Genomic DNA, 23635 nt, shown 5'->3' on the forward strand with positions numbered 1-23635 from the left:
AAATCGATACAAAATTCTGACAAATTCTGACATAACCCCTCCCCCCCACAAGTTGTGATGCACATGTTTTTAACTTGCACTAATATTTAGGGGTACCTTATATCATTTTTCATGAATTCCTTGGTTCATTATTAATGCTGCAATTATAGAACATTGATTTAAAGAAATGTGCAGATCAGACTTCCTTCTTAATTCTTTTGTTCAGTCTCAGAGACAAATTAGATTAAATTATCACGTCTTGTTTGTTCTTTTATTGAACTAATTCATGAACTCCAACCAGAGCATATTTGTTATGGTTGCTGATATTACATACATCTTTCATATACATTGTAAGTAGAATAAAAATGCATTTTGATTTGTTACACGTACCTGTATTTCTATGTTCACTATGCTTAAGGTGGTATGATTAAACTCCCTAGTTATAATAAACTGTTGTGTTCATACTGATAACATGATGATTTCTGAAAAGCATCCTCGTTGACAACTGGTTGACCTTTTGTCCTACCATGCATATTTGAATATGTCTTACTTTTCTGCAAATGTCAAAAAGATCATGTTACATTGTGTAGACTAAATACAGTATTTACCATCAATATTTTAAATTGTCTGCCTTTCTGATATATATAGAACAGCTCAATATCTGTATTTTTGTAGCTTTACTTCATTTTGTGAAAACTAATAGCTTAACAACTTTTGTTATCATTTTGTGTAATAGTGAAGTGCGCCACTTATGGTAGAATGAGGAAATGTTTATTGTACATATCTACACCAGGGATGTCTGTGAAATTGAGGCATGTGGTAATTGTTTTATTTAATACAGTATTTGCTCTATTAGTAGTGCATACACTACTGTCTATGGTAAAATTAAGTTATATTTTAATGATTCATTAATCAATGAAAGTTGTTTTGTTTCACATATGTGCTTCTATTAGAGATGAGCTTGCACTAGAGTAAATGTGGTTTTCATGTACATGAATTTCAAATGCACTCTGCGTGATGCTTGGTATTTTCCTACCTTGCAAGTGCAGTATACAATAAATGTCATTTTTGGTTTATGTGTGCTTCCATTGGGGATGCGCTTCTAATAGTCAGTACGATACATGTATTGTAAAGAAAAACGCATTACTTAGACATGGATCTTGAACTTGAAAAATCATTAAAAAAATAATGCATTTTGAGCTTTTTTCTGGACTTTTTATTTTAGATTCACCAGAATTTTTTTCATGAATTAATAAATCCAGCAAAATACAGTTCTCAATATTTTGTGTGTAACTCATCAGGAAGAAATGAGATAAAATTGCATGCATTTTGTAGTATTGTATAGAGTATATTTTCATTGAGTTTTGATGAGCTGAATGTAAAATATAGGAAAAAAGGTATATTCGCTGAATTTTATTTTCACTGTATCATCCCTTCAGCGAAAATAAATTCCAAGCAAAAATAAAGTATTTTACAGTATCTGATGCACATCCAGAACACACCTACCACCCCTACACATTCAGAATGGTTTGTTCTAGATCAAACTATTTAAATTTGTATTTGTCAATGCATATTGAATGCTAGGTCAGTGGTGTGCTGTATGGGTTGCCTGGTGAAGTGTGCAGTTTATCACTCTGTATCTAGACAAGTGTAAAGTCTCGGTAGATTTACAACCATTTGTATCCTGCATGCTGCCTGGCTGTATGCGGTAAGAAATAGTTCTTTTAATTTTTTGTGAAATGAAGACGATAATATCATTTCTGCAAACTGTTCTTATTTGCATCCATGACGCATTGTGATATCATAACTTATTACGTATCGATACATGTACTCACGGTTGTTATTCTAAGAATATTTTAGCAGTTTCATTTTTAATACGCGTCACTTAATATAAACGCTAACTGTAAATTACGTATGAGAATCAATATCATGAATTTATTTTTGTGATATTAATTTTTTTTTTACTTCAATAGATTAAGATTAAGGCCATCTTTTATTATAATAATTGTATTTTATTGCAATTCAGATTATATCAGTTATTGCTCCATTTTCCATAAAATTAGATTTTTTGGCTTAAAACAAACAAGTAAATATTGATGCATAAAGTTTGTTGTCTACATTTATATGCATTTTTGTGTAATATCAAATTATTTGAATTAAAAATTCTCATAGTATGTGTTATGCACGACATAAAATTTGTTATGATAAATTAATTATTAATATTAATAATTCACTAATAATTGTTAGACAGTACAGAAAAATATATACAGCAAAATCTTTATCCGTTGCCATTTTTACTAAAATTGAGAACCAAAAATTCATCTTTTCTGATGTGTGTAGATGCTGTAATAGAAACCACATCCATTCTGTTCCATTGAACCATTTTAATAGAAGCCAGTTTCTAATACAGATTCTACAGTAATTAAAATTTAAAAGACAACTCACTGGGAGTATACTGTAGTACATAACACTGTTTAGTGTGATGTTAAAATTATTGATCTTCTCTGTGAAATTTTAATATGTTGACCAAATTTGAATTTATATATAATAATTTTTTTAATCTTATCCAAATCCTATGTAATCTGAAAACCAATCCTCATATCTGGTTACTTCTATATAATGTTGCTGTTATAAAAAAAACTTGGTAACCTTATCACCTGTGTCAGTTTTGTCAGTTCCGTTATTACTTGTTCAGTGTGGAACTGGAAACCTGCCTGAATGAATACATCCGACCCGTCTAGCTTTGCAATAGACTTGTATTTGAAAGAATGCTGTGATAGCTTGTATCAGTCAGTTTAGATATATTTCACTATATTTTGAAACCTTTTTCCAAGCTGAATTGCTGGAAGGATTCAGATGCATGTATTATTATATTCTTATGGTAAATGAAACTGAAAAGACTAAAATACTCTAGAATACTTTATTTTCGCTATTTTCACTAAAGGAATGATTCAGTGAAAATAAAATCCAGCGAATATACTTTTTTTCCTATATTTCACATTAAGCTCATCAAAAATCAGTGAAAATAAATTCCATACAAAATGCTCCAAAAGCCTTTTCAGGGAAAATTTATTCCAGCGAAAATAAATTATTCCACAGTATATACATAACCTAGCATTTAAAACAACTTGAAACATGATAGACATTGACGTAATGTGAACCTATTTATAAAGTCTTTTCAGTGATAAAATAATAAAAAAATTAATGAGGAGTATTTTATTGTGCAACTGTGTCGTCTTTTATTTAGAGCCGGTCAGATCTGTAAAACTCTCCCGCTATTTTTTTGCTATAACATTTTCAATCTGCTTGAATTCTGGATTTCTACTTTGGTGAATTGTCATGGTGATGTGCTATGAAGTAAAGTTGTTTTGATCACAGATCCACTGATACACCTGCTAAGGAGTATATTGATCTGTAATACTGATTATAATAATAATAATAATAATAATCTTTATTGCAAAATCATATCCTTTTTGGATATTGATTCAAAAGGAAAAGACAGCTGAATTATTGCGTGTGAAATTATGAGTATTAAACAGAAAATAACATGAGTTGATATCAAGGTAAGCAGAAAAATATTGTGATATGCTATCACATGTATTACAAGATGAAATGATAGTGGTTACTTGATTATTACCTAGATGTCGGTCATGAAATGATTTTTGTTGTGAATTATTATGAATTTTTGTTTTTTAATAATTAATATAGGAAATTAAAAGATGGATTTGATACGCTGTCTGCTGCCTAATTTAAAGTGCCATTCAGCTTTCGTAATATTGTTAGAACTCACTATATAGAGTCTATTTAGAGGTATTTGGGCATGTGAAAATGCGCGGATAGTGACAAAACAGTCCGTAACAGCGCAATCACCAGCGGTGCACAACTAACCAACGCCTCCTGATCGTTAATGATTCAACCCGCATTCTTCTGGTAAATCATGCTGATAATATTGGATAAACAAAATATTCAATTATGATCTCAACAGATTTTTAACAGTCATCAGTAGTGATCTATTTTAATCCCGGCTGAAATATTTTTACAATCAGTTACAATTGTGGCAGAAAAAAAAGATGAGAAGCAGATTGCATAACATCAAATTATTTTAGTGTGGCTTGAAGGACAAACACAAATACACACTTTCCCAATATACCTCACTTAAACCCCTCAAATCAATTTGATCTGTAACCTTTCACCAATACAATTAAGAAATATTAAAATTATTAGTGTAAGATATGGAATCTTGGATATGAACATACATGTAGCTAAGAATTCATTCTTTTTTCTAACAAACTATTTGGCATCCTGATCCTCTCATCAAACAGATTATTGGATTTTTTTTTTACTTTTACAGTGTGCTCTATTTTATGGGGTATGTGGTTCACAAAACCCAGATAAACATCCATGAAAATGGTGTTGGTTTCTATGGTGAAAAGGTCTCATCATATCTCAAAAAATGGGATGAGTATGGTTGTCATAAAATTTAGATATTTTTGTTGATTATTATTTATGAAATAATGCTTTGAAAATGTCTAATTATGGATTTATTCAAATTAGTAAAGAAAGTAAATGATAATTATTTAACTTAACCAATTAAATGCCCAGACTAAACTTTTAGCTTCAAATTCCTTTCCAGCTCAAAATGGGGCGAATTTATTCACATTTTCTGTAATTTTCACTGAAATGAATCTTAATTCTTAAATCTTCTAAAAGTTATCAATTTATCAATAAAAAAAAACTTGGCAATATTTTCTGTTGAAAAAGCAGACTTGAAATGTAGCTGTTTTGTGGATGGTACTGCCTCGTCATTACTTTGGCACTCGGAGAGCTAAACCCTTATCATGCCAGCCCTATGCACTTTTACATTGTCTTGACCATATGAGGGTTAAATGGGACATTGTCAATTATGTGACTTTATTTGATATTTACATTGGTAAAATTCAGTTCAAATTTAAATAGAAAATGTGACGTACATGTTTTTTATGATATACCTGTTCTCAGTAGTTTAAAGAGCTCTGTTGAAAATGAATACTATATAAAGATAAGACCAGACAAACATCTTTCAATGTACTGAGATAGGAATAGCAGAATACAAACACAAGATATTTGGATTTAGAAATATACGACTTGATGTTCTCATGCTTTTAAATTAAATTTGTCAACTGCAAGGAAACTGACAAGCACTTACGTGTCTTGGTAACTACAGGCATCATGGCAGCTTGTCAAGTAACAATGCAGTTCTTAATATAACAGGTAATGAAAACATTTAGTCACTCAGAGTCTTATTCTATATGGTACTTTAAATACTTTAAATGAAAGGAAGGTATCAATTTATCGATAACTGGGTGAAAATGTAGAAAATAAATTAAACTTTACCCACGGTGGTACATGAGAAAAAGGAAATAGAAATAGGAAATTTTTGGTGGTTTGAATTTTCTGTGTGTGTTTTTGCTTTGTCAAAATTTTTGCAAAATTGTTTCCACATTTACCCAAAAAAGGTTATGGAATATTGTACCAATCTGATCCAAAGTTAACGAAGACAATAAAATAAAATGCATAGAAATGTACAAAAGTTGTTTTCAAATTTTTTTTAGAAAAACTATCATGATGTTCAACTCTTAGTTAAACTTGCATAATTTTGATGACAAAGATTCATTTTTTAACTGTTTAATATTTTTTTTTATATGGAAAAAAAATATCAAATTTTTCTTTCATATGTACAATTATTTTTCAAAAAATGTGTGACACGCACCTACTTTTCAAATTGACGAGGAATGGCAAGATGATATAGGGAACAATGATATATGTACCATATTTGTTCTATTAGCACATACGATGTAATATGTAAATGACAGAGGTATGTTTGTTGTCAAAGATATTATATTATTATGATCCAATATACATTCATACTGAACACTTCTATTGAAGATGCACCTCTAAAAAAGTAAATACGGTAGTTTCAAGTAAAAAGATTAATATTCCGCAACAAATGTGATAAAGTAAGAAAGATTGGCAAAAGTTTCCTTTTATCTTGATTAGACCTGTGGAGAAAAACACTAACTGTATGTGGACTAGCTTGCAGGCATTATATACATGCTGTGTAAACTTGCCTGAAAAAAACACTCATCTCATGTTTGAAGATATATACGTACACTTCTATGAAGGTTTATTGCTGCATTGGGAAATATACTTTATATAAAAACTGCAGTTTTTACTCGTTACAATTTTAACACATGTATCATGCAGTAGCAGTGACTTAAAGCCATGTAATATTTTTCAATATTGCATCTCTGGTGAACTTTGACCTCAGCAGCTCTTAAAATACATAGCAAAACATAGCTCGTTTAATTGCTAGACAAATTATTTTTGTGTAATCTCTTTGATCAATAAGAATACACTGATAGTTTTCATGCATTCACCAAGATGCATATTCATTTTAAATCTTATTTGAAAATTTCATCGTTTCTAATTCTCCCAACCTTTACAGTGATTTAACAACTATTGCTTGTCTGTTTACTGTTCAGATGTCTGAAGACTGTCCACATTTTACTTAAAATGTTGCTGTTTCTCTATAACTGCACGTACACAGATGTATCTAAAAATTAATTATTTGTTTGATCGCAGTCGATAAACAGGTCTCAATGCAAAACGGCGTCTCAGTGCGCTAAGACGTGTTACCGATAGTTTCTATTGGCAAATCAGTTAAAAATGCGTAGATGTGATAAATAGGGTATCAAAATGTGTGACTGCATGGCTTTCTTGCCCAAACTCCTAAAGAAAAGTGCAGACTATAAACTGTTTTGTGAATTTGTGATGAAAAGAGAGAACTTGTGCTGAAAAGGTTAACTTTGTAAGATAAGAAATATTTTTTAATATTACCACATACTGTTTAGAACACTAAAGCGGCATATGCGCGCACCCTTGTACGTGTATAGCTTTCTAATTAGACACTAATCGTTGTTACTCGTCCCTCACGTAGCGTTACCGACAGTATCTTGAAGTATGAAATACATTGACACACGAAGGCGATCTCACCTCAACAATACAATTATAATGTCCAAATACTTCTTAACTGAATTACAAACTAAACTGGTACATAGCTACATCAGACCATTATTACTAACTGTCTAGGGAGTAACTGACCTCAGTTACACGTTTTACGGCTTCTATCCGTCTTAACGTAGGTAAAAACAATTTTGGGTCCATCTCCGTCGAGCGCTAACTGTGAACCGAATTTTCTGTCTAAATGTCCAGAAAAAGAACGTATATCGGAGCGTGAACTAGTATAGCCACTAGAGGGCGTAAATACAAAAAGTCAAACGTACGATAAAAATACAATATAACTAAACGGCGGCTACATGGCACATGCAGTCATTGCACTGTACGTCATGTTCAAAATGGATTCCATGTCACCTATAAATTGCATACTGGTAAATATAACGTATAAAACATCTCAAATGGAAGCGCATATAAGCCAACAGTTGTTGAGATGAACAGTTGTATATATTGTATACTTGGATCATTCAAATAGGACATTAGACACTTTGTGTATTACTAATAGAGTGAATATGGTATTGCAGTTACTCTATTTGTAGTATATGCGCTTATAATAATAAGGTTTTATTACACCGTAAAAAAATTACAAATCTTTTTTTTGGCTGAATGTAATAAAAGGAAGGAGAACAAATGAAAAAAAAACCAGAATGTTAAAATAATATAAGATCAGGCAGTAAAAATGAAAGCAGTTTGTGTTTTTCAAAACACACTTTCAGATACTGTCATGTGTCTATAATTAGTTTAGGATGGTTAGTATTAATAAGGATAATAAACTTATTGATATTTTTTTCAGAATGGAAAGTGAGGATTACCAGTATATTAGTATACAAATAACAGGTGTAAGTCACTTTTGAATGAACCAATATACGATAAATGCAAGTTTTGATTTGTATGTACATTTATTAGAGATGTACTTTTGTTAAAGCAAAATTGTTTTATTTGTATGAAATTCAAAAGCACTGCATGATTACCGTAAACGCTTTAAAAGCGACACTGTAGTCAGAATAGCATGCGCATGTACTTAGAAAGGGCTACGCAACAATGAATGTTTACATATTTATAACGGCCAGTTTTTAGTGAACCGCTAGTCGCTATATTTATAGATAAGGTAGTAAATTCAATTGTTAAAATTTTGTGTCATGTTTGGATGTACGAGCAATTTTTTTGTTTTGAACAGCGTATAACGCATAGTGCACGTGATGCTGGTTGCCATGCGTAGAACAGAAACAACAATATTAAAATGTTAAAATGCGTACATTCACATGTAGTTTGGTCTGTTTCTCTTAAGACCAGTAATTCTTAGAGCATTTTGTTAATTCGCCAAACGAATACTATCTATGTTTGCAGAATGCGATCACTAAAATAATCTTTCAGATAAATCCATAATCCAGTGTTTGTTCAATTCAAATTGCATTCTGTCATATTGCATCATATCTAGGAATGGTTTTAAGTAACCTCTATATCATATATGTACCTGATTGCTTTATGCACTGTGGGTCATATGATAATAATCTGGTATCAATTTCTTTGCAAACTTAGTGCACACAGTTCATGTAGAACATTACGCTGTACAATATAATTTTTCTTGCCTCAGTAAACTGAAACACAATTTGAATTTGGAGTAACTTGCATTGAATTCACAATGAGTAAGTTATATAGCTTCGTTTTTTACTCTCACTTTTACGCAAATTTTTTCAAGTTTTATAATCTACATAGAAACCATAATTTTTAATTTGCACCCATGCCGAGTGAAACCCTACAATACTTGAATGTCAGTGGTAATTATGTTTGTACGCACCATATAGCAAAACCAGCAAGCATAATTTGTGTATTGAAAGAGGTTGATATACAAATCCCAAAACACCAATCATGAACAGAATTTTTAAATAGAGTGATGGTAATCTTGTGGAAGATGAACTGCATGTTCTGATGGAATGTTCTAAATACAACATTTTACGCTAAGACCTACTTTCCTAAATTAACTTTCCATCACAAATTATTAAAAATACTGACAGATTTATAGATCGATGCAGACTAATGACATGGCTAATGACATGGCTAATGACACTCTTTATTCACACTGCTTTCAACGAATAAAACATATAAATTTATCTTTTATTTTTCATTTCATATTTATGTACCGGTACTTGTTTTTACATAAAATCATAAAATGTTATTACTACATACTGATAGAAACTAAAGATACACCAGTCATCGTAATGCCATAAGTTACAGTGTGTATTGCTCTGGGTATTTTCATCCTACTATATTAGGAAATGCTAATTCCAAATATGGAATGATTGCTCACGTAAGCATTCTCTAATAATAAAAACAAACATGGCAGCCCCCCATGTTGCTTTATTTAAACGGACTCGACTCAAAGAAGTTTGCTAAATTTGTTCAAATTTTATCATCGGGAGGAAAGACAGTACGACCTCCGTTGCGCGTCAGTCAATACTCTTGCTGTACTGTCTTCATACATACTTTGCGGTATCCTCGTAATAACATCATATTATTATTATTATTTAGCACCTACTCAGCATTAGGCGGCTTTTAGGCCAGACTTTTTTTATTCCTTGTTTCTCAAGTTTTTATAAGGCAATTTTTTTAAGAAGGGCGGAAAAAAAATAAAATTAATTCTTTTTTTCCCATTAGATTTGTGTGATTCTCAAAGAATTGTAAGTGAGATCATTGATCGGAGAGAAGAAATGAAATAAAATTTTATTCCATGTATAACCTTGTTTCTCATCTGCGCGAGACTTCGGTATTTTGATCATGAAATGCAACTTGGATTTGTTATGTGGCGGGCTGTAAAAAAAATGAAGATAAAAATAATATTTTTTTAGCATTTTTTTGCGCTTACATGTCGGCAGGCGCGAGAAATTACGCTGAAATAAAATTTTATTTTTATTTAATTTTCGGCTCCTGTTCATTCGGCGGGTTTGCGAAACAAGGGATAATAAAAGTCTGGCCCTATGTCCATGTTGCTTTACCCAAGGTCACATATAATCTACAAAATATGTATTTTCCATATTTTGTATTTTCAACAGAAGTGCATATAAACCAACACTTGCATGTGTTGTATACTGAATCATTCAAGTACTGTAAAATACTTTATTTTAGCTGGAAATTAATTTTCGCAAAAAAGGCTTTTTTGGTGTTTTGTATGAAATTTATTTTCACTGATTTTTGATGAGTTGAATGTGAAATATAGGTGAAAAGGTATATTCGCTGGATTTTATTTTCCCTGAAGCATCCCTTCAGCGAAAACAGCGAAAATAAATTCCAAACGGAAATATTTATTAGTATTTCACAGTATGACTTATTTTCCCCATAGAAACACACCTGTCATTTATAGTGCACATGCTTCTAATAAAACAAATACGGTATATTAACACTTTCATGACCAAATTTTTATAAAAAATCAAAAAGACTATTAATTCAATATTTTGAGTGTGAGTATATATTTCATGGAAATGTGAAATTTTGAATGAGGTTATTTGATGAAAGGTGCCAATATGTTGTTTTAAAGTGCCTGTGAAATGGCTGCTATTTTCACACCTAAAATTATCCATTGATACATAAATATTATTATTTTTTATGTTTCTAAGCATGAATTATTTTTTAAGTGAAAAAATGTGTTTTAAACTCAATCTACAGCAACTTTATTTTTGTGTATTTTAAAACGAGGCTCCTCATTAGCTTCTTATTTGCATACAGAAATTCCCCCTGTGACGTCAGAAGGGGAAGTCGCATAGCAGCTTGCATTGCCGATAGGTGTAAATAAGGCAAATTTCTTGTGCAGTTTTCTCGTCTTTGACTAAATTTTCACTTATGTACTTGTTCGTCGAGGAGGAATGGACCATAATGAACACATAGTATCAATTTTTGTTGCATGGGGTTGAGTTAGATGCGAAATATGTTCGTTCTGGTGAAGCTGGTCACCGTGATCGTCAGCGGCGCATGTTTGTACACTGTCGCTGGACAAAATAGAATTTGACGTCGGAATTATCTCATTATTTAGCAGGTTACTAGGCACTAGGTGGATTCGAGTTAGCGTAATCCATGGCGTGATTGTCATAATTATAACATCATATTAAAACTTTATTTGGTGGAAACACATTGACCAAGCCCGGATTTTTATTTCAGAAATTATTACGCAGATCAAGCTGCAAGCATGGAGGCAAAACAAGAACAGAGGTGTGAATTGGACATTCAACACCAATCACCAAACAATTCAGAAACTTTTAGCCTTCGAAAATGAAAACAATTAGCAGTGTAGGGCTGTGTAATTTCCTGTTTGTCCGACGCTTAGTTTTTGTGTCACTGTCAAAATTATTGCTACCTTTTACTTAACAGGGACTAAATGGTCTCTATAAAACGATAATCAGGATCGCAAAAAAGTCAACTCATTTGAAACATTTGCCGGACGTCTCTCTCTCTTCTGAAATCCGCCTCGGTGATCATGGTCCGGAATCTATTTCTTTCAAAAGTGTTGCGCCAGGTTTATGTTGTCGGCGTTTCTCTTTAAACCTAGTTTTTTTTTTCATGGACGAGGACAGTTTTTCCAAAAAATGAATCTGAGGTTAAGTGGCTTTCGTCCACTGATGTCGCACCTTCGGATCGATTAGAAACGTGTGAATACTTACACTATGACTAAATGTTTCACTGCAACTGCCCACAACACAACATCTAAAAACTCTCTCTCAAAAAAAAGAAAGAAAATAGACAAAAAAAGAAAGAAAAAAAACGCCGACTGAAAAATGTATATCGTTTAAAGTATACTGAATAACCAGTGTTATTACGGCTCAGGGGTATGACTTCCTCTCACATTTTGGCATTTGGTGGCGCACTTTCGGTGAGAGTCAGAAATCCAGAAACAGTCGACCGTTTCGGGATAGGTGGGCGTGGCTACAACACGAGAAATATCCCAAATTTACTTGGATACGAGTAATCATTTTCAGCAAAAAAATCAATAACTGCCCATTTCAGTGGGACACAGATCTAAAATGGGGAACGTGAGGGTGGGCATTGCACAGGCACTTTAAATTGACATGAAGTGCATCCTGTGTGGACTCATTACACTGCAGCAGCTGCCAGTTATTTGTTTTTAATACCTGCATTTAGGATACAATTATTACAAGTACAATAGTGTTTAAAGTAGTTGGTTACCATTAAAACAAATGTTTGAATGTCCTGAAAGTTACATTATGGTTTTAAGCTGCTCACAAAACCCTGATAAAAGTATATGGTCACCAAACTTCTTTTTGCACAAAACGCAGTAAAAGGATACAAATAAAATGCCATTCTAGCAACAGTTTCTGAGATATTGAGATGTATCCTTGCCATAGGAAAAACAGACAAAACATTTTATTTTCACTGTATTGATCAATTTTCTCTGAGAAACTGAGTACTGTGACCCCATATTTTTATTTCATTTTCTTTATCTTCGTAACATAATTTATCAAATATGTAAAAATGAAGAAAATGGCAATATATTTATTTTTGTGTAGCATCTAAACATCATCCCAACTATCTGGTATATTTTTATTGAAATTTACTGGTACATGTGTTTTCGTACATATTTCAGTGACCTCAGTAACCAACTTTTTAAAACTGAAGTTTATTTTATTGTAATTATTACCGGTAGATAGCTACGTGGGAGTATATACAGATATGTATGTGACTAATGTTTAGTACTAACGTATTTATCCGACTTAACGTCCATGCTCGACTAAACGTCCACCAACAATATTGGTATTTGAATCACAAATAATATTTGTATTTATACACAGTATATGTGAATAACGTCACAGAAATACACAGTTTAATAGGTCTTCCGATAACAATACACAACCTGTATACCATTTATTTCCAAAAATGACTCCACTAAAACAGCTATAAGAAAGTGTTCGACAGGTACAGGAAAGCGGTAAAAACAGGAATTGAACTAAACTCGAGCACTGATTGGTCAATGCCGATTTACCCTAATTAACATCAATTATGCATTGATAATAACTCCAAAATTAATAATAAATTAATGTTTGCGACAGTATAAGCAAATATTTTTAATCGTTATATTTTTAATCGTTATATTTTTATTACACTTTATAGAAATAATAAAATACATTTCTATTTGAACAGGAAAAATTTTAACAATAACAGAAATATCTGGATATCCCATAATATTTACTACTGATATATATCCCATGATGCATTTCTATTCATTAACATTTCTGAATTTTTTTTTCACAATTTCTTGCTTTGCTGCTTCCTATACATATGCTATAATTCTAAATTATAGTGGTCATCATTTCAGGAATTCTATCTGTGATTGCTTTCGTTTATTAATGGTCTCATCTTTACGTGACTGTATACTGTTTCACTTTTATCAATTCAAGTAGAGAGAGATATAGGATGACTACGAGTTATGGACTTTGGATTATATGGATTAGACTTATTATGTTTTTCAATTCCAAATTAAATTAAACTTCAAAATAGAAATTACTAAGTTAGAAAAGTGATCAAGCATGAGATCTCGATTCTATTGATGTATACAACATTAGGATTTTAATTTGCTGTGCTTTTATTTTCGCTTTGTAGCTAGATACCATTGAATGTATTCCATTCCTTCACTAACTAGTGATTGTCCATGAAACATCAAATCTGCTAAAATCGAACACTTACATTAATTTTGCATAATTATTTTGTAGATGTGCATGATTCTCAAAGCAATATTTACATGTGTCTAATGTTTAAGATTTCATTTTATTTAACAAAAGTGAGTAATTATATTGTCTAAAAATCGAACTCTGTCTGCTCTGTTTGCTCTAATACCCAGAGAAGGTTAAACCTTGGTCACTCCCAATTTAGCCAATTAGATTCAAATCATATCTCCTTTAATAGACACACAGCCATTTCACCTATCAGTCTTAAAAAGCAATACAATGTAATTTTCAGCATTTTCTTTAGTAATGCCGTATTATTTATTCGGATTTGGAGGATGTTTTGCTTTGATCTGAACACTATTCAGTCAGTATAATTGTTGTATTAAAGATCCTTTTGTAGCTTAAGAATAAATAGTTTCCTCTTGAGATGGGCATTTGTGCTGTCTCCTAGCAACTTAGAATCGTTAGAATATAGCAACATAATTATGGATTTTAGAATTTCAATACTTGTCTCTCAAATTTGAAAGCACGTTTGTTAATAGGTGTCAATTCAATTGGGAATGTTGAAACCTTTTTATGCCAAAAATCATGTGCAACAGAATTGGTTGTATCTTTATTCTTGTCTGAATTTCGAGCAGAATCATCACTGAATTTACAAGTGATAAAATTTGGAAGAATTTGTGATTTAATATATTTTGTTTATATACTGTAGAATACTTTATTTTCGCTTGGAATTAATTTTAGCTATTTTCGCTGAAGGAATGATTCAGTGAAAATAAAATCCAGCAAATATACCTTTTTTCCTATATTTTACATTTAACTTGTCAAAAATCAGTGAAAATAAATTTTATACAAAGCGCCAAAAATGTTATTTCAGGGAAAATTAATTACAACTAAAATAAAGTATTCTACAGTATTTGATTGTATTTAGTTTTTAATATCAAATCTGAATTATATTGATGAGTCTTTATTGTTGACAGCTAATTATTAATACTTTCCAATTGAATGCTATATAATTGCGTTTATAATATCACATTTCAAATGCCTTTCATTTAATAGCATTTAACTATATTTTATCTATCACTGTGTTTCATATATACCGACAGCCCCTGAAAAAGGAAAGACTATTAGTTAACATATAAACTATTCATAACATGTTGCACAGACTAGTCTGGATGGTCTCTTTGGGTATTACCGTTAATAAAATTAATTAAGTTTATACATTGGATCAGAATGTAGATTTGTATCAGTTCTTGGTCATTCACATTAATCATTTTGTTTTTTTCCAAATAATATTATCTTGGTTGTATACTCATAAAAAATATTTATTTCTTCTAAAATTTGCGAACAAATCATATTTTCGAAAAATATGTTTGCGCAAACATTGAATGTAAAATATGCTGCGCGATTTGATACCTCTACCCAGTATGGTAATATTGTATATATTCAAATATGTTTTGCCTCTGAAACCATATGTTTCAGAACTATGTTTGACAAGACTATGTGAACATCTTCCTATCATCAACCATGCAGGTCCACTTGCAAGGTTCTCCCAAAGTCGAAGTGAATGATTGACAACCAGTGATTTTTGCCTTCCAGTTGAATCTACATGGCACACTCATAAACTCAGGATTGCGTCAACTACGTTATGGGGTCAAACCCCGATGAGATTTGAACTCAGGTGTACAGATTGTAAGTCTGTGCTAGCAGCAACTATGTTATCGGTGATCAAAATAACCATCTGAGCCCTAAAGTCAACTTCAAGCACCGTCCACAAAATATATTTATCTATAGTCTGCTCTTTTTAGTCCCCGTTCGGACGCAGTCCGAAAACGGGGACTTATGTTTTGCCCTGTGTGCGTCCGTGCGTCCGTGCGTCCGTGCGTCCGTGATCACCTGTATCTCGACCATGCATGGACCGATTAAGTTCAAACTTCACTCATACATCACACATTATATGGGACATATGCACATGCATTTTTTTCATGATCCGATTAACGATAGCCGAATAGCGGCCATTTTAAGGCCGAAAATGCATCAAAATCGCACATTTTCACCATTCCGGACCCGGATCTCAGTTATGCATGGACGGATTTTGTTCAAATTTGGTACATACATTAAACATAATAGGACCTTGATGCACGTCATTTTTTTTTTTGGATCGGGTTCGAAATGGCCGACTGGCGGCCATTTTGTTTTAAAGAATTCAGTTCTGGATCTGTATCTGAGACATGCTTGGATTGATCGAGTTCAAACTTCACACACACAAGGTACATCATGTCACAAATATGTATGTGCATTTGTTTCATGATCTCATTAACGATAGCCAAATGGCGGCCACTTTAAGGCCGAAAATGCATTGAAATCGCACATTTTCACCATTCCGGACCCGGATCTCAGTTATGCATGGACGGATTTCATTCAAATTTGGTACATACATTAAACATAATAGGACCTTGATGCACGTCATTTTTTTTTTCGGATCAAGTTCGAAATAGCCGACTAGCGGCCATTTTGTTTTAAAGAATTCAGTTCTGGATCCGTATCTGAGACATGTCTGGATTGATCAAGTTCAAACTTCACACACACAAGGTACATCATGTCACAAATATGTATGTGCATTTGTTTCATGATCTCATTAACGATAGCCAAATGGGGGCCGCTTTAAGGCCGAAAATGCATTGAAATCGCACATTTTCACCATTCCGGACCCAGATCTCAGTTATGCATGGACGGATTTCATTCAAATTTGGTACATACATTAAACATAATAGGACCTTGATGCACGTCATTTTTTTTTCCGGATCAAGTTCGAAATAGCCGACTGGCGGCCATTTTGTTTTAAAGAATTCAGTTCTGGATCCGTATCCGAGACATGTCTGGATTGATCAAGTTCAAACTTCACACACACAAGGTACATCATGTCACAAATATGTATGTGCATTTGTTTCATGATCTCATTAACGATAGCCAAATGGGGGCCGCTTTAAGGCCGAAAATGCATTGAAATCGCACATTTTCACCATTCCGGACCCGTATCTCAGTTATGCATGGATGGATTTTGTTCAAATTTGGTACATACATTAAACATAATAGGACCTTGATGCACGTCTTTTTTTTTCGGATCAAGTTCGAAATGGCCGACTGGCGGCCATTTTGTTAAAGAATTCAGTTCTGGATCCGTATCCAAGACATGTCTGGATTGATCAAGTTCAAACTTCACACACACATGGTACATCATGTCACAAATAGATATGTGCATTTGTTTCATGATCTGCTTAACAATAGCGGAATGATGGCCATTTTAAGGCCGAAAATGCATCAAAATCACGTATTTTCACAATTCCAGAACCGGATCTCAGTCATGCATGGATGGATTTTGTTCAAATTTGGTACATACATTAAACATAATAGGACCTTGATGCACGTCTTTTTTTTCCGGATCAAGTTCGAAATGGCCGACTGGCGGCCATTTTGTTAAAGAATTCAGTTCTGGATCCGTATCCAAGACATGTCTGGATTGATCAAGTTCAAACTTCACACACACATGGTACATCATGTCACAAATAGATATTGAATTCAGTGAAAATTACAGAAAATGTGAAAAACTTACCCCATTTTGGGTGGCAAACAAATTTGGCCCTTAAAAGGATAACTTCTTATATGATTCAATCAAATCAGGTTTCGGATATTTGAATATTTTATTGAAGTATATAAAATATTATTTAATTCTCTTTGGTATATGAATCAACATGCATGGACATGTTTTTGGCTTTCACAATAATTGCTAGTTGCTAGCTCTTAGCTATCAGTATTGCAAAAAATAATTCATCTCAAAACTATATGTTAAAAGTACTGAAAAGTCTACTTCGATAAGTCTGTGTATTTTTACTCATCAATATTAAAAGATAATTGTTATGGTTAATAAAAATAAATCAGTTCTTTGAAATTTTGATATGATTCCAATTCATAGTGCCTCCACTAAAACATTACTGTTTCTGTGATTTTTAATAATACATATTTGTTTTTTCATGGGAACAATCGTGGTATTCAACTAATCAGTACTTTGGTACTTTTTATACTTCACAAACCAACTACTACTTAAAAACACTCTGATAAGACAGGATATAGCACAGAATTGCTGCTAACGTAATGTTATTTTGTGAGTTCTTTTTTCCATATTCACTTTAATTTTCGCATTAAGAGAGTTTCATTTATAAATGTGAATTGTATTCCTTGTAGCGGAACCTCAAATCTGATTAGAAGTCAGAACAGTTTACGGTGTACAATGAACAAGTAATAAAAAAAAAGGTTTGTGTCTGGATTGTCATCATGTATCGTCTTCACAAAGATGACCTTGCATGAATAGATGAATAGATGAGTTTGGAGTTTGCTGGTTGCTAAGTTACTACTGTGACTGAATAGATCGTCAATTTCATAACCTGTCAGTCATCAGACTGTTTGCTTCAGGATTTCAAGTTTTCAACTCATCATAATAATAATTATAATAATAATAATAATACTTTATTACACTTCTATGTCATCAGAGGGCGCAGTATGATAAATAAAATAAAATAAATTAAAAATTATAAAAAATACAGCAGTTAAATAAACTAAACTATGATAAGAAAAAAGTAAAATTAAGAGATGTTAAAAGCTTAATAGGAAAAAATTAAATGTTAATTACAGGATACAATAATATTGTATTAGCCTTTGAAACTAAACATAAAAAAATAAAAATACAACAACAGGCAACAACAACAAGAACAATTATAAAATAATTCATATAATTATGTGAATCATTCAGTTTCTTGTTTCTGAATTTCCATAGAGAAAGTTTCAGATTTCTTTTGATGTACCAGTATTATTTCCCAAATAATTGGTTGTATGATGTGCCCTGAAATGTACATATGGAGACTAAAATGAAAACGTGATTTCAAAAATTCATGAGCATAAATTTCTTAAACATTTAAAAATATCATGAATGCCTACAATTAAAACATGCTCTGTACAAAACCGAAGCTGGTTTAGTAAAAGGCTGGCGTAAATCTGCATATATTCCTTGGCTGCTGCAACATCGAACCATTGTGAAAACTATTAGGGTATTGAATGGTTGTAATTTAGTCTGGAGTCTGGAAAATGTTAGTGTTGTGCATGCCTTGGGCAAAACTAATCCGGAATGTTGAAATTCGCAGATACACAGTTATAATTCTTAGGCCGACATTTAATCTAAGATAACTCATCTATTTTAATCTCTGTATTAATATTTTATTGACACTACATTGACACAGAAATTTATGTACAGCAGTATCGTCTTAAAAAATAAAAATAAAACTACCGTAAGACATACAACACTAGGAACTATAAAACTACAAATGTAAGAAATAAAGGTTAAATGTTTCAGAAGAAAACGACATAATGGAAATTTGGACATAAAAAGAACAAATATTTAAATTAATCTTAATTTTTAATTTTTTTTATATAGGCTTGGCTTTTGTCTGCATACATGAAATATTCAAATTGCTCGTTTTTATATCTAAAGTAATATGTTGTTTTGAGATGACTCGTTTTGGAGAGTTTTTCTTTGTTTATTTACTCTGGGCAAGACAGAATAAGTGCATCTCATCTTCTATTTCCATTTCATTGCATAATTCTAAAAATCTTTCTCAGTGATGTCTTTGGTTTAGTATGCCTACTGGGTTCTATTTTCAGATTGTGATTACATAGCTAATATCTTCTCAGTCGATTGCGTAAATCAATGTTTTTAATTGTGTACATTTCTAATTAGATTTTTTTTTTTAAATATTCTGTACGTCCTGTGCTCATTATTTCCACTGTTGAATTGTTTTAGTTATCATGGTAGATTTCATTTTTCCCGTGGCTATAGAATTTATTTTCTATCGATGTTATATGGGCATTTGTTAGAAGATTTTTGATGTTAATAACTGCAAGTTTGGTCGAAGGAGCAAATGTTTTTCCATGAGATATTGAATACTAGTATTTCATTAACAAAACAGCAATGAAGACTATATATCTCTTCTGTAATTGTTCTGTTCTGACAAAGTCTGAACATGGGGGTTTAGTTTTCCTCTGGGAGTCACTGCACATGTTCACATCAACATCGGTCTCTGATATTCTTATTGTTCAGACCACAGTCCCTTAACACCCGGTGATTTTCAGTTACTATCACACATATATAAACAAACATATGGCATGGTTTATGATCTGACTTAAAGTATTGATTATTACTGGTACTACCTTATACTCAAATATGTTTAGATATTCAGAGTCCGGTCCGCTTAGACTTAAAATATACCATGAATATTTACTTCTGAGATATAATTTTTGGCATTTGCCGGTTCTTTGATATTTCAGCCTCATCCTCCTGTACTTCAATAAGTAATTCGGACTTCCCAGATTGCGTAAAAACGGATAGTTTCATGATTTTGACACAGAAAATGCCTGGGCTAAATTATTTGCCGAAGGACGGCCGCTTAGGTATGCATGCACTGTAACATGCAGCACATGAACCTAAAAGTATTAGGCAATCAAACAAAAAATTACTTTTTGCTAAAGTACATATTAAAGTACATTCAAGGTCTTCACTTTTTCATAGCATAAACATGATTTTCACCCTCGCCCATTATGACACTCTCAAAAGCGAGTAATTTTCGTTCCCCTCAAGGGTAAACAATGGTTCGGCCCCGTACTATATTCTGTTATTTGAAACAGTATCTTAAGCTTCCCGTGTTTATTTGCCTTCAATTATGTTTTGGTGGTTGTTACTGCCATTCCTAGAAACTTGCCGATAACGGTTTGGTCCCAATTTACGTAGCTATCGCTGAGAAAATTAAAAAAATTTTGTTGTTTCATGGCAAAAAAAGTAATTAGCATATTAAACATTGTTCTCGACATTTGTCACCATTTTTAATTATCCTTGACTTTTCCCATGCCAGAGTGAATTACATCACGAAGAATTGTTCCCAGGGAGTCTTCCATAAAAATTCACAATTGTTTGTGTCGTTTTTGTCCTCACTGGTCACCGCATGTTTTTACAGTAGCTATCACTGAGGTAAATCGACTCTCACCCCTTGGTTATTATTACTGATTGATTCACATCCCAAATTTCGATCTTCAACGACGCAGGTCGTTTGGAAACTAGGGGAATTACCAGTGCATGGGTCTTATTTAGGAACTCCTGCCAGAGCAACTTCACAAATCATAAGGGCAAATTAACAGCTCCTAAGGAATAGCACCAGTTGTTAAAGACACATAAAACTATAATTCTCAACAACGATGAAAGAACCAGTTACAGTGACAAAGCTCTACACCCACGAAAGCAAGTACTGCTACAAAATCAACTTTAATACTGCGAAAGCCACTCATCACGAAGCTGCTAGTTAAAAATTAAATAAATCATGCATTTCTGCTATGCTGGAACCAGGTCGTGTTTCATTCTACTTAAACATAAATTATATAGAACATATCATAGGACTTTAGATTGTTGCTAGTTGTTTTGATCTACTGGATCTGAGGCTTACTTGTCAAGGTTTTTGTCATAACTAGATTTTACTTGTGCATTTAATGTCTTTACTGATTGTATTTACATCTTGTCAATTATGTAAGTCAGTAAGTAATAGTCTTTATTGAAGTCGTATCCTAAAAATGGACATACATGTAGATCTAAGTACAATAAAGCATGGTTGTCATTCCATGTTAGAAACATTCAGAATAAAAAAGAAGATACATTAGTATAAAAAAAATAAAATAAACTAAACAAAACTACAACAACAAACTTGCCAAAAAGTGGGTTAGAAATGCAAATTAATAAAGTAAATGTTGGGATTACTAATAGATATCTGTGAGGCAGCTGTTTTTTTTTTAATTGGTTTCTCTTAGGTTGAAACATTCGTATATGTATTTTGCTAGACATTTTAGCATGACAGTATTCCTTGTGCCTAGTATGTTGATAAAGCTTGTATCAGTGTTGCCTTCAGAACACTGTCTAATTGTGTTGAGATGGATCTGTCTTTCACTTTTGTATAAATGACATTTTAACAGAAAGTGCTCTTCATCTTCAATATCATTTGTATCGCATACAGGACAGCTTTTTTCGGTAATATTAATTTTATGGTATCTGCCCATTTCAATTTGTAAAACATGTGCACTTAATCTTAGTTTGGTCATTGATGATCTGTGTAGTGTATCTCTATACCTAATAAAGTCTACAATGTTTGAATCATGAGAAAATAGTAGCAAGAAAAATATGGAACACAAATTATTTATTTACACACTGAATATACACTGATACCAAACTGTTGCAACTTGTATACTCAATGGACACTGAGTCTGAAATGGTCTGAATAAAGTTGGTGAGATCTACACGTAGGGATGTTCTGTGTGAATGGGTCATGATTGAGGGAAAAGCACAGAAACTATGATGTAAAGGTTTCAAGGTCAATGCTTTATATAAATCTCCATAAAAAAATAACATTTTTGGAACTGTTTCCATAGAAAATCATGTTGAAGCAGTATTTTATGACAAAAAAAATTATTAATCACTTGAATTTCCTAATAACTCATGTCAACCATATGAAGTTATCATTGAACAAAATATGAAATGTGATGAGAATTTTAACCAATGGTTTGTCCATTTTGTGTGTGAAAAGTAGTTCGGTTCATACCATATCTTATTTTGTAAATAGCGAGTTCTCAAAGGTGTCAGTGTAATGATGTATGTATTTAGTGAATTGACTTCTAGCACTAAGTGTGTGTGGTGGGAGGATTTTGATTTCCCTAGATACCGACATGATATTACCCATAATTCAACATCCACTGAGGTTAAGGATAATTTGTCAATGTTTATTCAGATCGTGGTGTGGTTATAAAAATGTTCAAAAATGCTAAAGGGTTAACCATTTGAAATCATGGGGGGGGGGAGGGTTCTGGAAGAGTGACAGTGCAGTGCAATTGTTTTTCTCTCTGTGTACATTTTTATTTTTTGTGAATTTTTGTTCTTTCAGTGTCAGTATGCAAATTGTTTCCTTCTTTCTACCAACCCCTATTATTTCATATTATTGACCGTAAATGTATTTAAAAATTATATAAATTTATTTATTTAATAGGATACTTTGTTTTGTGCCCTCAAATTTCTTTTTCTGACATTGACAATAATGAGAATTAGGAATTTTCTACACAAAGTACCGGTAGGTCACCAGCCTGCAACTACTGGTATGTGTAATTAGATTAAAATTAAAGTCTAATTGTTTTGAATTTTGAGTATAATTTGTCACTTTTCTTTGTTTACGTTTATATACTGCTGTTTTTACATTTCTGACCGACTTGTGTAGGGGGTTGATTGCGTTAAAATTTCATAATTTTGAACAACCACTCAGAATGCCTGTTTCAAACAACAAAGCGTCATGCCATGTGTGCACTACGTTTTGTCTATGATGCCGATATATTCTAGAAGTAAAGCGTTTGAGTAGTAAAATTTACTCAGAAGCAATCACACAAATACAATCCTATTAGAGTTGCATTATCAGTTGTAAGTGAGCGGATAACAGGTAAAATTTAAAAATGCTTGTACAATACAGTGCGTTTTAATAAGATTGTGCTCGTCGGTAAAAGCAACATTATTTATTGTTAATTCAACCAAATGGATGCATCCTTAATAAGGCACTTACTAATCAATCGTCCATTGCTTGCAAAATCTAGAAAAATAAGAAAATCTTAACAAGTAACAAATTACACAGAGAATGTAAACAGTGCAGTTCCTTCCTTCCTGTTTTTATTGCTCACTTAGCTCTTACATATCTTCAACTTATAATGTGCATGTCACATACCCCCGGTCACATACCCCCGGTATATGCTGTCATTGTGTCTTTAAATACATCACCTGACGTTGTTTTTCTCATTTCCTCTCAGCTATCCGT

At 32.4% G+C, this 23635-nt stretch overlaps 1 protein-coding gene across 1 annotated transcript in view; it reads left to right on the plus strand.

Moving 5' to 3' along the window:
• The first annotated feature begins 1575 nt into the window (after positions 1-1575).
• Positions 1576-23635, plus strand: part of LOC100378961 (uncharacterized) — a 31445-nt gene continuing 9385 nt past the window's right edge. Inside the window, exon 1 of the mRNA XM_002734169.3 lies at positions 1576-1687. The gene's annotated coding sequence lies outside the window, so the exon portion shown is untranslated. The remainder of the gene's footprint in view (positions 1688-23635) is intronic.

The sequence above is a fragment of the Saccoglossus kowalevskii genome, chromosome 16 (genome assembly GCF_978046115.1).
Source record: "Saccoglossus kowalevskii chromosome 16, keSacKowa6.1, whole genome shotgun sequence".
In the NCBI taxonomy this organism is placed as follows: Eukaryota; Metazoa; Hemichordata; class Enteropneusta; family Harrimaniidae; genus Saccoglossus; species Saccoglossus kowalevskii.